The sequence below is a fragment of the Paroedura picta genome, chromosome 1, assembly GCF_049243985.1.
Source record: "Paroedura picta isolate Pp20150507F chromosome 1, Ppicta_v3.0, whole genome shotgun sequence".
NCBI lineage: Eukaryota > Metazoa > Chordata > Lepidosauria > Squamata > Gekkonidae > Paroedura > Paroedura picta.
The window spans coordinates 97907287-97924284 of record NC_135369.1 but is presented as its reverse complement, the minus strand read 5'-3'; the positions used below and the strand labels follow the sequence as shown (position 1 = coordinate 97924284).

The window sequence follows — 16998 nt, the reverse complement described above, 5'->3', positions numbered from 1 at the left end:
CACCGAGAAGAGATGTCGGGGAAGGCGGTCCGCTTTGCTTGGCTGCCTCCCCTGCCTTTGTGCTGTGCGCAAGCAGCACATCGTCTGTGAGAGGCTGGGCAACCGCGTGGACGTCTCCTTCTATGGAGCGTTCCCTGCAGAGCCGCCCTCTTTCCCTCCTCGGAGCCAGGGCGGCTTAAACCCACCCTTATTATTATTTGTTTGTTATCTATATGGGGCAATATATTATTGATGAGGGATTACACCAGTTAACTGCTTTGAGATAGCTGTAAGTTATGTGAAAATTTGTTGACTTTGTTAAGCAAAAAAAAAAAAAAGAATTTCTCTGTATAAGATGTTGTTATGTTTGGTTGCAAAGTTTATGTTATTAGTCACAGCCTGCGGTTTGTGGCTCATGGGAGGATCATTTAGGGTGTGGCTGAGTCTGCGTGCTGGCCTCCCCCGAGGTTTTGGGGCTCATATAAAGGGGCTACAGAGATGCATGACTCGTGGAGGGTTTGTATCTGCAGGTGACGACTGGTAACCCTCAGAGGCAAACACCCATTGGGTGCCAAAGGGGAAGCCACCTTGGAATTGTCAGCGGCCACCTGGGGGATCAGGGGCCTACTGATGGGAAGCCTTGTGGTCGGCTAATCGCAAGAGGGGTATGATCCAATCCCACGCTCACTTGTTAAATAAAGGCTGTGGCCAATTTATTGCCAAAGTGGTTGGGCCCGCATCTTATTGAGGTGCTTAAATAGGCCTCTGCAAGGCAAATGCTGATTCTGTGAACTTAGGCAGATAAGTGGGTAAGTGGGTGGGCAGAAGTGATGGTGTTAGTGCTTGTCTCTTGTGGCCCTTTCTTGCATGCCCAGAGAAATGCCAATCACCAGTTTGGGGTCGGGAGGTGAATTTTTTGGCAGGGGGCATAATCTGGGTATGGAATTGGGGTCACTGTGGGTGGGCAAGTAGTTGTGAATTTCCTGCATTCTGTAGGGGGTGTGGACTAGATGACCCTTCCAACACTATGATTTTAATTCTGGGTATTTCACGTAAACACATGAAAACTTATATCCTGACTTAAACCTTGTTGGTCTTAAAAGTGTCATTGGACTCAAACCAATACAGCTACCCAAGTGAGTCTATTCTAAAGGTTTGTGATTGTTAATATAACTTTTATATCTTCCAGTACCTATGAACTGCGTATAATTCACTTACATGTAATTTCCCCAGAACCTTTGTCTGGGTGGGTTTGAGTCATTTAAACCTCCATTTTGCTTCTCTTCTTTCAGTGGAGGGAAGCAAAGTGAAAGTTTTAAATAGATGTCAGCCATTTCAAATCTTCACTTCACTTCCCTACAGATGGAAGTGGGGGGAAGAGTGAAATGTACATTTTAACTAACCCATCCATTTAACCCTCACAGTTTGTATCTCCATTTCACTTCCCCCTCCTGCAAAAGGAGGTATGTGAAATAGAAGTTTTAAATGGCTAGCAGCCTTTTCAACCTCACAGTAGATAGGCACTTCCACTTGCTGATTTCTGAAATGTTTTGCAGACATTGCAGCTTCACAGTGGGGTATGCATGCCTGTCCCCTATGAAGACTAAATGGCTACCAGATTTCAGCACACCGTCTTACTTCCGCTCACTTCTAAGCAGGGGAAAGTGAAATTGACCTGCTCAAACCCAGCTGGTTCATTTCAGGGCGTCGGGGTCATTTGTGTTCATGGGTTTGGTTCCTGAACACCCTGAACCAAATGTGAATTTTCTGGTTTGTGCCCATCCCTAGTAATGAAACATCAGAAGCACAGTCTCCAATTATTGCTGCGGAACACATCTTCTGGTGCGCCTCTGGGATGGAAATGGGTATAGACATGATGTTGGTTGTCTCATCTCTGAGAATGCACCAGAAGATATAAAGAGGTCACAAGAAAAGAAGGATGAGGTTGTGGCTGAGGCACTAGTGAAGCCAACAGAAGTGGAGGTGGGACCCCTGAAGCCACCAGGGGCTGCCCTGCAACCCACTGGACTGCTGTGAGGCAAGGTGCTGCCCCAAAGCTGGCTGGGGTCACTGTGGGGCAAGGCACCGCCCCTGAAATTGGCTGGAACCGCTGCATGAATGCTGTGTGGTGAGGCACTGCCCTGCAAGCCAGCTGGAGCCATCCCACAACCCATGCGATCACTGAAGCTTGCTGGGGCCTTCCTGTGACTTGTGCGATCTCTGCAGGGCAGCGTGCTGCCCCTGAAGCTGACAGGGGCCTCCTTGCAACCAGTGCAGCCATCACAGCACTGTCTGTGCAGACACCGGAGGCCCGGGCACTCATGGCAAGACAGGTAAGGTGGGAGAGGGGGAACTGGGAGCAATGTCTGTGTCTCTCTGTCTGAGAGGAAGAGGGAGGGACCAGGGAGGAGGTCAGGAGAGCTAGAGGGAGTAGGGAGGTGGAGATGGGGGGAGGAGTCCCACTCTGTGTGTGTTTGTACACCAGGAAGGAGAGGTAGGTAGGAGAGGAAAGGTGTAGTGGGAGAGATTGAGGGGGAGGAACCAGTAAGGACAGGTAGGTGGGAGAGGAAAGGTGTGGGGGAAAGGTGTGGGAGGAGGGACCAGGAAAGACAGGTACTTGGGAGAGGCAAGAGGGAAGGGGGGGGAGAGAGACACAGTGTTTCTGTGTGTGTCAGAGAGGAAGGTGGACAGGATCATGGAGTCCCACAGCAGGTATGTATTCCGCATACCCTGTGATAGTCAGACTCTCAAGAAAATGTTTTCTCCTTCCATACATGTGCAAAAATAGCAATTCCATTACAAGGAATCCTGAAAAATGTGGTTCTGAGTACTTTTTCATTTCACATTGAATTTGAGAAATAGTTTTTGCAGGGAGAGAAAGAAAGAGAGGGAGAAAATAAGTGGAAAATTTAGCAAAGCAAATATCATGCAGCGGAAACAGAACAGCACAGAGACATGTGCCTAGAAAAGTTTATTATAAAATTAGGAAAAGGGTTACATGGAAAGAAAATAACAACAATCTAATTGATCTTTCTAGCCCTTACTCTATCCTGCTTCCTTCTTCTTACAGCTCTTTCTCTTTCTATCTGACCCAAAGAACAAAGGAAAGGAGATTTCTCTTGTGAACTGTGCTCGGTTCACATGTTCAATGTTCAATACATTGAACATTTGCTAACTAGTTTACAGAAACATCAGCTTAACCCTTTTAACGACTGAAGGGATGATACTTGCAAAACTCAACAATAAGCCAGAAGAGAGATCTTACTGCCACTTCACCAGATAACTAGGAGAAGGAAAGGGTTAGGGACACTGAGAGAGAATCTAAATAAGAAGTGATCCATAAATGCAATAAAATGATCCACATAGTTAGTGACTGTAGATCTTTTCTCTTCCTTCTCCCTTCCCTGTAGCTGTTTTTGAACTCAAAATTTATTCCCTGGTTATAAAATAAGTTTGGTAGGGTGGCCAGATGCCACGCAGCAGCAGGGAGCAGCAGATAATCCCTGATGTCCAGTAAAGTGTGTGCCATTGATCAGTTCAGTACTGTGATATCATTTTTGGAGAAAATGCGGAAATGGTATCACAGACCTGTCACATATCACTAAGTTCCTAGCAGTCTCTGTCGTTTTACCTATGGTTTTACCATAGAGATTTGTGGGATGCCTAGAACATCATTTTGGAGAAGCTGTGATGTCACATATGGTGTTTTTCCTGGAAGAAATGTCATGATGGTGGCAACACTAATTTTCAGGACCCTACCCCTAGAAATCTAATTGGGGTCATCACCTGTGAACTGGCTATTCTACATGTGGGTCAGGAGGCTGCATTAAAGAGTGCCATTAGCTGTAACAACAGAAGAGACAGAATGAGTGATTACAAACCCTTTTCCCTCCTCACTGTAGCTCCCCAGTTCTAGATCCATGTTTTAGATTGTGGGGAGTTTCATGGTGAGGGCACATTAGCAATAGTGGACCCCATCAGAAGCTTGATCCCAGCTTAGTTTATAACAATGCCAGCACTGCCCCACTCCCTTTTAAAAATACATTCAGTGACCAATTATGCATAGGTAGGGAAGGGCCAGTCCTATGCATACAGGAAGAGCCGGGCATGTGAGGCCTGGCTCCCCCCCTCCCACCTACAGTGTCCCTGCAGAGACACAAAATACCCCATTCAGCATCACAGTGCTGCAGATATGAATAGGATGTTTCTACACACACCCCATGATGGTGGGATAGTGGTATACCACTATCCCTCCATCATGTAGTGAGACCTCCATGCCCCTCCCCCCGCCTGCTACTACTGCAGCCACAAGACACAGGGGGCCATTTCAGCTCCGGAGTTGTTTGTGGACATGTACAACTCTGGGGCAGACTGTGTGTGGTGGGGGATTCTGTCCCCCTTGTGTACATGGGAAGAGGTGAGGCATGCTGGCCTCCTTTGAAGGATCAGCAGCACCCCATCATTGCCACCACCATGCATAATCGGTCAGTGTGAGGAAGAAGTCTTGGTGCTTTTAGAGTTTGCCTACTGTGTTATGAATATTGGCTGATTCTAATAGCCACATTCCTGAAGGCCTTTGGGCAGCATTTGTTGGAATCTTAGTAAAGGCAGGGCTGTCCTTAAATGGAATATAAGCAGATCAATGTAATACATCTCTAGACTGTGCTGGAATTATTGCATACAGTGTGCTATTTTAGCTCTTGCCAACATGGATAAATCTCTTTGCACAAAAGCTTCTCTGTGGTATTCTTTAAATTTTAATTTAGCAACTGGCACCTGCATTCCTTATAATTCATAGGATAGCCATATATTTCAAGCATATGAACAACTTTATTATACCAAATATTTGGATAGATGAGACTGACACTGCAAACCTATGTAGAATTACTCATGTCTAAATCAATTGAAATCAATGAGTTTAGACGAGAGTAATTCTGCATTGTATTTATACTGTTTGTCTGTTCAAATAAACAAAGCATTAGGGAACTAGTTTCTGATACATGATTTATGCTATACCACCAGTCAAATAAGTGTGAATGGATTCTTGGAAATGTGTTAGCTATATTTCTCAACAAAACTACTTACATATGAGAACAAATTGACACAAATCATTGATTAAAAATGGGTGGGGGGGAACCTGGAGATGGAGTGCTTCAACCACTATAGACATTCAATAACATACCTTGGCAAGCAAGCATGCAAAATTTTCAGAGTGTTATAATTGAGCTGGAATTCTTTTTTCCCCGGTGAGTCTTCTCATGGACCTGAGTACCCTCTGTTTGATTCTCTTTGCTTCTAGGGAGAGGCCAGACTTGATCTGATGCAGAACCCACTTATTTGTCTTTTTGGCACTTAATTGTATCCCTAATACTCTCCTTATTTCAAATGAGTAATCTTTCTTCTTGTTAGTGTTATTAATTACCCAACTTTCACATCTATACATAGTAATAGAAAATACTATAATATGACTTAGCTTGAGCCTGGTAGCTGGTGACAGGTCCTTGCTCTTAGGGATCTTTCCTAGCTCTTTCATGGCTGCCCTAAAGGTAAAGGTAAAGGTATCCCCTGTGCAAGCACCGAGTCATGTCTGACCCTTGGGGTGACGCCCTCTAGCGTTTTCATGGCAGACTCAATACGGGGTGGTTTGCCAGTGCCTTCCCCAGTCATTACCGTTTACCCCCCAGCAAGCTGGGTACTCATTTTACCGACCTCGGAAGGATGGAAGGCTGAGTCAACCTTGAGCCGGCTGCTGGGATCGAACTCCCAGCCTCACGGGCAAAGCTTCAGGCAGCATGTAGCTGCCTTACCACTCTGCGCCACAAGAGGCTCCTATGGCTGCCCTTCCCAGTCTCAATAGTGACAATGTATGTATGCTGGTTACTGTTGAAATATGCAAGATTTGTAGTGTGGATGATTCAAAAGGATATGAAGAATATCTATAGGGGGCATTTAAATAGATGTATATTTAGCAGAGATTAGGAATTTCCTGATATTTTTAAAAGGTCTTCTCCAGTGTCCTGGTTGACTCCTTAGAGACTTCCGCTCCTTTGAGCACACTTTCTCCCTGTTTGCTTCCATGACAGACAGAACTACAAAAAAAAAAAAACCCAGAATGAATACAGAACAGTTAGTTTGAACTCTCTCCCCTCTCTCTTTCCTTACAAAGTTTGTTTCGCTTCAGAATAAACCCATTTTATTATTTTAATCAGCTTGATGCTCTGCCGCTCTTTGCAAATTTAAACTCTGCCAACAGATACTAGATCAACCATTTCACATATTTGATTTCCCTAAGAACCCTGAAATGAATACCATCAGAACCCATCTGTGGGGCAAGAGGCTGCAGCGTACCCCTCCCAAGCAGCCCTTTTTCCCAAGGAGACTGATCTTTGTTGTCTGGAGATGAGCTGTCATAGCAAAATTTCCCCTCCAAAACATCCATTTTCCCCTGGGAAGCTGATCTGTATTGTCTGCAGATGAACTCCAAACCCAGGAGGTATCCAAGGCCGCACCTGGAGGTTGGTAACCCTTGGGTTAGAAATGTTCCTTGAAGTTTGGAGGTGGGGCCACAAGAGTCAAGGGTTTGTGTGGGAGAAGGAGTAAAGTCTGCTCACCAGCCCCATGGAACCCAGCATGGCCTCTGCTCTCCCTCCCTCCATCCCTCCCTCTTAGCTGTTTTCCCCAGAAGAACTGGGGCTTGGACATCAGTTGTTATTCCTGAAGATCTCAAAGCCCCCACCTAGAGGTTGGCAACCCAGCTTGGCTGCACATGGAGGAGGATTGGAGGATCATACTGGGCTGCTTCACTGTATGCACCAGAAGATGTATTCCACATCAAAAAAGTAGTTGAAGTGTGTTGCATTCTGCCTGTTAAAACTTTGGGTGGTTGATTCTCTCAAGGAATATTATTCATATGAACATAAGTACACTGCTGAATCAGACCAAAAGTACAACTTCTCTGGTATCTTGTTTCCAATAGTAATCAACCAGATGTTCATTGATCCAATTCATCTGGCAGCGAGTATATTTAGTGTTAGTCCTAAATAGAGTTACCAGGTCCATCCTGACAACTGGCAAGACAGGAGGGACATACCAGGAACAGCGGGGAGGCCCATCTGATGTACAGCAACATGTCTGGGTCACTACCCACATGACTCCACCATGATGACATCAAGGTAATGCTCTGGTACTTGGGCAAAGCACTGGTAAATTTTACTTCTACCATAGAGTTTTTGCTCAAATTCCAGAGCATTGTCCTGATGTCCCCGATGCAATGACATTATTTCTGGATCACATGCACAGTGAGGTAGACACATTGCTGTATGTCAGATGGATCACCCTCTTTTTCAAGGTATGTTCCTCTCACCAGCCAGCTAATCAGTGATGGGTAGCTGGGACCTGTTAGTGGGGGATTCTCACCTCGACAAGGGGGTCTGGCAACCCTAGTACTCAACCATGTAGCATATCCATAAACATTGGGTGGAGGTTCAACTTGCTCTGCTCTGACCAACAGGAAGAAACTAGAACCATAGTGTTGGAAGGGGCCATATAGGATAACCAGTCCAATCCCCTGTACAATGTAGGATCAGCCTAAAGTATCCATGATAAAGGATCCGTCTAAATTGCAGGGCATCATGTAGGATGGCAAAGAAATAATGGGACAGAGCAATTAAGCTAAAATTCTGTAGATGTTTTCCTTAATCTTCTGATGTTCCACAGAGTGGTCAGAATCTTTTATTGTAATTACTAAAGGCATATCTTCTAGCCTGGTGGGCAGAAAACTAATTTAATTGCTCAGGAAAAGCAACTATGCGACCGTCTTAAAGATATTTCTTACTAGCTGGCAAGCTGTAGTTGCTTTATTTTTGTTTTGCCAACAGTGTGGGAAAATATGTAATAAGCACATGCAAACTTGGCAAGTTTTCTCCTGTTTTGCAAGCTCCTTAGCAAGTTGTAACAAATGTGCAAGTGCATTGGGGTCCATTTTAGCAAAGGAAACAGCAGCTATATAATCCCAAGAAATTGGAATGCTGAATATAAGAGGCAGTGTCAGGTTTAGTTTCCTTTGAATTAGAGAGCACCAACACCTCCAGGTATCAGTAATATGTGCTTAGAACTATACAAGTTTCACAAAAGTAGAAGAAAGGTACACAATTTGAAGGGAGCAGATAGGCTATCCCAGGCAGGAATCCACAGAGGAGGCCACTGAACCTTATATAGAGGGAAAGGAGGAATAGCATTTTACACAGATCCTGGGACGCAATAATCTGAGGCAGACAGTGTGCTCAGTGGAAATAGGTCCCCCATGGGGACACGGGAAACAGTGGAGCATGCTGCTCTGCCACAACACACCGCCAGCAGCCTGCAGCAACATCGGTGGTGCAGAATCACTGAGTGCTCCTGATGTACATACATTGCAAAACACATGCTTGTGAAAAGACTGACTTAGGCCCCCTTTGTTCCTTTCTCTTAAAAAAAAAAAAGAACATGAAATAAGAAGTGCATAAAGAGGAAATAATAAATTCATCTACTTGCAATTATTTGCGTATGTATAAGTCAGGAAGGGAGAAACTGAGCAGTTAACTGTTTATAAAAAATTGTGTGTCATTTTCAAGATCTGAATTGACAAAGTTCAAGCAACTGAAATGCTGTCAAAAAGGAAATGTTCTCTGCCATTTTACTTGACTAATTAAAGTGGAAAGCAAAAGAAGTTGGAGCAGGAACACCAGCCCAGCAGAGCTTGAGACTAACAAGTTCATAGATCTCCTGGTTTTCAGTACAACCCTAGTCCAAGTTACAGCATTCTAAGTCCTTGACCTCAGAAGGGCTGACCTCTGCTTAGGATTCTATAGCAAGCCAGCTGCATAGTAGTACTAAGCCAGAGGAGTTGGAAGAGGACTAGTCAGCTGCACTTGGCTTAATGAGCTCCTATTTTTGCACGCCTTCAGTCACTATAATGGACACTTCATGCTCAAGTAAATGCATCTTGCGGCTGGATAGATAATGCAGTTTTCTCACAGCAGAAATGTTACTTGGGGCAAAGAAATCATACTGCTTTATTTGGGCTCAGGGTTTCTATATAGGCAGAGGTGGACAATCCAAGAGCAAAATATCACTCGTTTATTTATTCATGTTGTTTTGACTAAAATCTTGAGCATTGACAATCAGGAATAGAATCATTACCAAATACAAATGCAATTAACTGATCTTGGACATCACTAAACATAGTACCAATACTAAATAGCAACATATCACTCAGACCAAGTAAAAGTCAGCATAATGATGCTCCCCATGTCACACTGGTCCTTCACAACGGATAGCTGCAATATTACCTTCTGGCCATCTGCAGTCATGTTGCTGCAGTGAAGCAAAGAAAACACCAGTATTTCCTATTTCAGCAATCTACCATAGACAGATTATAGAAGGCCGAGCTGGCAGCAGCATGGTAGTGGGGCAAATCCCTGCTTATGCATGAAACTGCCAACAGCCTGGCCCCCTCCTGGCCTTGTCTCACGTTGTGGCCTACAATGGCCCATGGCAAGGCAACACTGATTTTTCAGCATTCCTATTTTTGCTGTAGCCACCATGAGCGGCCAGGCCAGGCCAGGCCTAGCTCAGCTCCTCCCCCCACACTTATGGTATCCCACAGGGAAATGAAACCCCCCTTTAAGCTTTGCAGTGCTCCAGAGCCAAATGGGGAATTTTAAAACCCCTACAATGGTTGGATAGCAGCATGCTGCTGTTCCACCATCATGCAGTGGGACCTCTCTGCCCCTTGCCTTCCTGGTGCTGCTGCCCACTGCAAGACACACTGCAAGCCTACGAGCCAAGAGTTGTCCATGAATACGCACAACTCTGGAGCAGACTCCGTACACAGGGCGATTTCATCTGCCATGCAAGCATGGTTCATGGCGGGGTATGCTTCTCCACCATGGGAAACTGGCAGCAGCCCAGTGCAGCTGCCACCATGCATAGTGGTGCAGAAGGAATAGAGTCCTCTAACGAGAGCCCTGCTTTGAGACCTCTAATATCATTCTCTTCTCCTGTGTAATAAATTATTGTTTCATTTTTATGCATCCATATCTCCAACAGGCTAGGGGCAATGCACACTGATGTTCCCTCTTCCTTTCTAGCCCCACAACTTACCTGTGAAGTATGTTAAGTTGAGAAAGACTGACTGGGCCAAGAGCAATCAGTACATTTCAAGAAAATCAAGAATGTTAGCCTGAGTCTCCCTCGTTGTAGTCCAGCACTCTAAGCACTATCCTACAAAGGTTCCAAAAGTAGCATCTCGATTTGTGGTCCAAAACTAGAATTGTCTCTGGAGTGACAGCCTGGTTGGTTGCGGGTGTTTATGAATATTAGATGTTGCAAAGAGGGTACCTACAGATAGGATGTATGATAACCAGAGGTAACCTGCCAACACATCAGTAGGGATTGAGTCAGTTTTCATTGCTTTTCATTTGAAAATAAAAGTTTTTGATGTGGGACACATCTTCTGGCCTGTCTTGTGAAATAGAAAGGTATATAGACGTAATATCCATCATCCCATTCATGAAGTACACCAGAAGATGAAGGACCCAGCCAGTGGTCATGCAGGCCCCCATGCAGGGCCTGGGAACCCACTGTGTGACCTGCGGAGGATGGGGCAGTGGCCGCCCTGCCTCCAAGGCTGAGGCAACAGCTGCCCCACCCCTGAGGCCATGGCAGTGAATGCAACAGCTCTCGGGGCCGAGGCAGCCTCTGCATGACCCATGTGGGCCAATGCATCAGCAGACCCACCCCCAAGGCATTCTCAGCAGCTGCTCTGCCCCCTGGGGGCCTGAGTAGTTGCTGTGCAACTCATGGGGGCCAAGGTAGCGGGGAGGAGCAGGTAAGAAGGAGGGGGGAAGGGACTGAGTTTGCATACATACATGTGCATACTCACACATGTGCAAACTGTGGTGATCGAGGCAGCAGGTAAGCAGGAAGGGGAAAGGGAGTGAATGTGTGTGTTTGCTTGCTTGGAGGAAGGGAGGTTGGAAAACCATTAGGTAAGGGGAAAATAGGAGGGGGAGGGTGTGTGCGTTCACTTATCTTCAGCTGTCTCTGAGCATTTCAGGTCCTTTCCTTTTCTTTGTCCCCTTCACAATCCAACTTTCTGCAACTGGCACAGAGACTAATAAATCTGTTGCTTAGATTTTCTTATGTTTAATGAAAGGATCCAAATTATACTTCTTCAGTATGTTCTTCGAACAGTAACGTTATCCTCAGAGATGAAATCTTTCTAAGGTAATTGAAAACTTGGCATAGGGCTTACATTTGATAGATGAGCTATTCTTTGAAGTATCTGTAATGACTTCTGTGCACTGTAAATTAGCGATGAGAGAAGACTGGAAATACAGTCGTCCACAATAATTACTGCTGGAATGCTTTTTCCATGCTGCACCGAAGTCAAACAACATTGTTTTGGGATCTACAAATACATGAAGGCACCTTATATTGAATCAGATCATTTGTCCATCAAGGTTAGTATTGTATATTCAGACCGGCAGTGACTCTACAGCAGTGGTTCTCAACCTTCCCAATGTCGTGGCTCTTTAATACAGTTCCTCATAGAATCATAGAATCATAGAATCATAGAGTTGGAAGGGGCCATACAGGCCATCTAGTCCAACCCCCTGCTCAACCAGGATTAGCCCTAAGCATCCTAAAGCATCCAAGAAAAGTGTGTATCCAACCTTTGCTTGAAGACTTCCAGTGAGGGGGCGCTCACCACCTCCTTAGGCAGCCTATTCCACTGCTGAACTACTCTGACTGTGAAAAACTTTTTCCTGATATCTAGCCTATATTGTTGTACTTGAAGTTTAAACCCATTACTGCGTGTCCTCTCCTCTGCAGCCAGCAGAAACAGCATCCTGCTCTCCTGTTGTGGTCACCCCCAACCATAAAACTATGCAAGTGTTCTTTCACAGAAATTAAACCGAAACTGACCAATGGCGTGAAGATCCATTGGTCATGATTGTATATAAATTGGTTATAAATTGTATATAAATTGGCGGGCGCCTTCAGGAGGAGCGGTAACAGTGGCAGCGCCCCCCCTTCCTGGCCAAGCTGCTTCCCCTGCCATGACCCCTGGGAAAGGGTTGTTCGACCCCCAAAGAGGTCCTGACCTCCAGGTTGAGAACCACAGCTCTACAGGAACTCAAGAAGAGATCTTTCACATCATCTATTACCTGACGCTGTTTAGCTGGAGATGCCAGGGACCGAACCTGGCATTTTCTGTATACCAAGTAACTGCTCTTCACATTGTCTGGGGAACTCAGTAATATTTGTTCTCTTTCTCCCCCTTTCTTTTGCCTTGCAGACTCAGGCCATATGTCACTCTGAGGGAGGAGAACACACCCTTGTATTAGGCAATGCTAGCTTCTCTTCCATGTGGTGTACTACAGTATTGGAGAACAGCAAAAATCTCTCCCAGGCCAAAGGAGGAATAAAAATAGACCATTTGGACTACAAAAAAGCTACAGAAGAGCTAAAAGCCTTAGCCTGGATGAACCAGAAGGGTTCTGTGGACTGAAAGGACTTCCATCTGTGGAGCAGAACGTCTGCACCTCCTCACAACATGGCAGCTGCAAATACCTTCCAAATGCTGCTCTAGAGAAACAAGGGGCCCATAAGAACAACATGAGATGTATAGGATGTCTGCCATAGGAGAAACAATGACTCCCCTTCCAAGGTACAGTCAACTTAGTGTAGTGGTTAATAGTGGCAGCCTGTAATCTGGATAGCCATGTTTGATTCCCCATTCCTCCATATGCAGCCAGCTGAGTAACCTTGAGCTAGTCACAGTCCTGTTAAGGCTGTTCTCACAGAACAGTTCTGTCAGAGTTCTCTCAGCCCCACCTATCTTACAGGGTGTTTGTTGTGTACATATGAATCCATGCACTATTACTGAATTGTTTTGGGGGAGCATTTCATGCCTCCAATTACTTCCAATTTTACCTGAATTCCTTGGGTGCTTTTTAAAAATATATATCCACCTAGCCCAGTGTTGACATAGTAGAGAAATGACAGGAAAAACAGAACACAAATTGTGTCAGGTATAAAAAAAATCAGCAACGTATGCAGACATATAAAATTATCTCCCCAACCAGACCTGGCTGTGATTTTCTGTTGTCTCAGTACAGCTACATCTAAATGACTTGAAATTTTGAAATGGGATGGATGCTTTTCAGAAGAAATGGTATACAGTCATGAATTTTAAAGGGCAACTTGTTAAAAAACTGAAATCCCCAAAATATATTTAACTCACTAGATGAATAAACCCAAATACACTTGTTCTAGATCTCATTGTATTTACTGCAACCACTTTGCAACCTGTCTGCTACTCTGGTGAATGCCAAACTCATTTATTTTGACAGCTTATCATTGTTTATTCAGTGGGAGATACCAGGAGCTGCAGAGGGCAATTTTTTCAACATACTGAATTTGGAAAGTTCATCTATCTTTCTAGAAAACAACTCATTATAGAATTGAGGAGGAGTGTGTTTGTATCATGCTGTGTTGAAACATGAAATGTAGGAGAGAAAATGGGACAAGAAGGAGTGAGTCAACACCTGCCAAGTTGGCTGATGGGTAGTGCAGAACAAAGTTATCAAAAGACCGTAACTGATCTGGATGACCAGAACTGACATCTAAAGTGGCTTCAGTCATATCTTCTTCTACAGCCGGTCAGACTTCTCTCTGAAATGGTCAGTTTAATATGGAAATGCTTCTATGTCCTGCTGACAACACTTTTTCAACCCCCAAAAGCTGTTCTAACACAAAAAAGGGAGGTGATCCTGTGAGTGAAGCCCTGGAGACTTGTTTTTGACTCCGTATAGCAGAGGCTTCTTTGTTTGTTCACATTTTATTGACTTTTCACATCCTACATATACAAAAAAGTAAACCTAGAATCATAGATGATACATAGATGATGATGCAGATGATACCACTCTAATGGCAGAAAGTGAAGAAAGTGAAGAGGAACTAAAGAGCCTGTTGATGCGGGTGAAGGAGGAGAGTGCAAAAGTTGGCTTGAAACTCAACATCAAGAAAACAAAGATCATGGCATCCGGCCCTCTCAATTCCTGGCAAATAGATGGTGAAGAAATGGAGATAGTGACAGATTTTATTTTCCTCGGCTCCAAGATCACTGCAGATGGGGACTGCAGCAAAGAAATTAAAAGACGCTTGCTCCTAGGGAGGAAAGCTATGGCAAATCTAGACAGCATCCTAAAAAGCAGAGACATCACCCTACCAACAAAAGTGCGTTTAGTCAAGGCTATGGTAGTCCCATTTGCAATGTATGGCTGCGAAAGTTGGCCGAGCGTCAAAGAATTGAGGCTTTTGAACTCTGGTGCTGGAGAAGACTCTTGCGAGTCCCTTGGACTGCAAGGCGAACAAACCGGTCAGTCCTAGAGGAGATAAGGCCGGACTGCTCCTTAGAAGGCCAGATCCTGAAGATGAAACTCAAATACTTTGGCCACCTCATGAGAAGGAAGGACTCCCTGGAGAAGAGCCTAATGCTGGGAGTGATCGAGGGCAAAAGAAGAAGGGGACGACAGAGAATGAGGTGGATGGATGGAGTCACTGAAGCAGTAGGTGCAAACTTAAAAGGACTCCAGGGAATGGTAGAGGACAGGAAGGCCTGGAGGATCATTGTCCATGGGGTCGCGATGGGTCGGACACAACTTCGCACATAACAACAACAACAAGAATCATAGAATCGTAGAGTTGGAAGGGGCCATACAGGCCATCTAGTCCAACCCCCTGCTCAACGCAGGATCAGCCCTAAGCATCCTAAAGCATCCAAGAAAAGTGTGTATCCAACCTTTGCTTGAAGACTGCCAGTGAGGGGGAACTCACCACCTCCTTAGGCAGCCGATTCCACTGCTGAACTACTCTTTTTTTCCCTGATATCTAGCCTATATCGTTGTACTTGAAGTTTAAACCCATTACTGCGTGTCCTCTCTTCTGCAGCCAACAGAAACAGCATCCTGCCCTCCTCCAAGTGACAACCTTTCAAATACTTAAAGAGGGCTATCATGTCCCCTCTCAACCTCCTTTTCTCCAGGCTGAACATTCCCAAGTCCCTCAACCTACCTTCATAGGGCTTGGTCCCTTGGCCCCAGATCATCCTCGTCGCTCTGCTCTGTACCCTTTCAGTATCAGTATCAGTATTCTTTATTACGGTCATAGACCAGCAAAGTCAAAACAATTTCACAGTTACATAAATAATATGGCTAAAACACAGTTTTACTCATAAAATAGCATCATGTTAAACACTTAGACTATGAGTCTGCTAAAATATAAATTAGAATTAAATGGAAATATAGGAAATTGTTCTAATTGCTCTCAGGGTCTGTTAAGTTTTAGTCAACTTCCACCACCTTTTCATGGCTGCAGCACAAAACCTGGTGACACTATATGTGATGGAACAATTTGTGTCTGTGAGCAGCAGGGAGATATAAAATTGTCCTGAGCACCCTGGGACTCTATGTAACCATGGTGTGATAAATATGGAACGTATGTCATCATAAAACTGACAATACAAAAGGATATGTTCCAATGTTTCTATTTGACCAGAGCCACAGGGGCACTTCCTTTCACCATATGGAGTTTTCTTGTATCTCACTTCAAGTACAGCTGAGGCAAGGGCATTGCAACGAGCTAAAGTGAAGGCCCTCCGGTGGCTAGGCACCTCAAGATTCATTAAATAAGCCAAGGGAGCTGTGACATACCTGTAGCCTTTACTAACAATGAAGGCAGAGGTATTCGCTAGATCATGTTGGCGTTCTATATCCACTACTCGCTGTTTGATAACCTCTTTAGCTTGGTCATAGGCCATCCAAACCAGAAATTCTGGAGAAAATCCCAAAGCTGCGATTTTCCCCCTCACCGATTGTTTCCATGAAGACTAGAAGTCATCCTTCATTATCAAAGAAGCTAATCCACAGGGGAAAAAAGAGATTTTAAGCCAGTAATTGAGAATGTTTAACCATACTCTTGCTTCCACCTTCATAAGGCCAGTCTCAAGTCGCAAGGTGGCACTGGAGACACATCTCGGGACTTGGATGGCTGCTCTTAGGAATTTGGATTGTACAGATTCCAATAATGCAAAGTTGGAATAAGGACCTAGCTACGCACCATATAGCAGTTGTGCCATTGACTTAGCTTCAAACAATTTTAGAGCTGCAGGGACATAATGACCTCCTTTCAGCCTAAGGAATCTGAGGATGGCATTTGCACTTTTTTGTGCCTTTCCAGCGACATAAGCCCCATGGGCTATCCTGCGACCAGTTGATTGTAAAACGACTCCCAAATATTTGAAACAGGAAACCTGTTCTATCTTAGTTCTGTCAATGTGCCAGGTATACTTTTTTGGCCTTTTGGCAAATGCCATGATTTTGGTTTTCTGACAGTTAAGCTCCAATTGTTCCCCTTCACAATATAACGATAATGCATTCAGTGCTCTTTTAAGTCCAATAGGTGTTCTTGAGAGAATTACTGCATCATCTGCAAACAGAAGAACAGAAATGTGACTTCCAGCAAGTTTTGGAGGATGAAAGCTCAAGTTATTGAGATGGCTCACAATATCATTGATATAAAAATTAAATAGAAGTGGGGCCAGTAAACATCCTTGCTTAACATATTTTTGATTTTTAACAGGTGTGGAGAGATGAACCTGAGGGTTGCACCTCACTTTCAGTGAGGTCCCTTCACGTAACGTATGTATTAAATAAAGCAGCCGACGATCTACTGAAGAATTCTCCAATTTCTCCCACAATTTGACACGGGAAATGGAGTCAAAAGCTGCTTTGAAATCTATAAAAGCGGCATACCCTTTCAATTTTATCTACGTCCTTCTTGAAGTGAGGCCTCCAGAACGGCACACAGTACTCAAGGTGTGGTCTGACCAGTGCCATATACAATGGGACTATGACATCTTGTGATTTTGATGTGATGCCCCTGTTGATACAGCCCAAAATGGCATTTGCC

General features: G+C 44.6%; 1 long non-coding RNA gene across 1 annotated transcript in view; it reads left to right on the top strand.

Annotated features, from left to right (window-relative positions):
- The window catches only part of LOC143840550 (uncharacterized), a 294577-nt gene that overhangs the window by 265628 nt on the left and 11951 nt on the right, over positions 1-16998 (top strand). The window contains exon 7 of the long non-coding RNA XR_013232236.1: positions 12323-12694. This is a non-coding gene — a long non-coding RNA (uncharacterized LOC143840550). The remainder of the gene's footprint in view (positions 1-12322; positions 12695-16998) is intronic.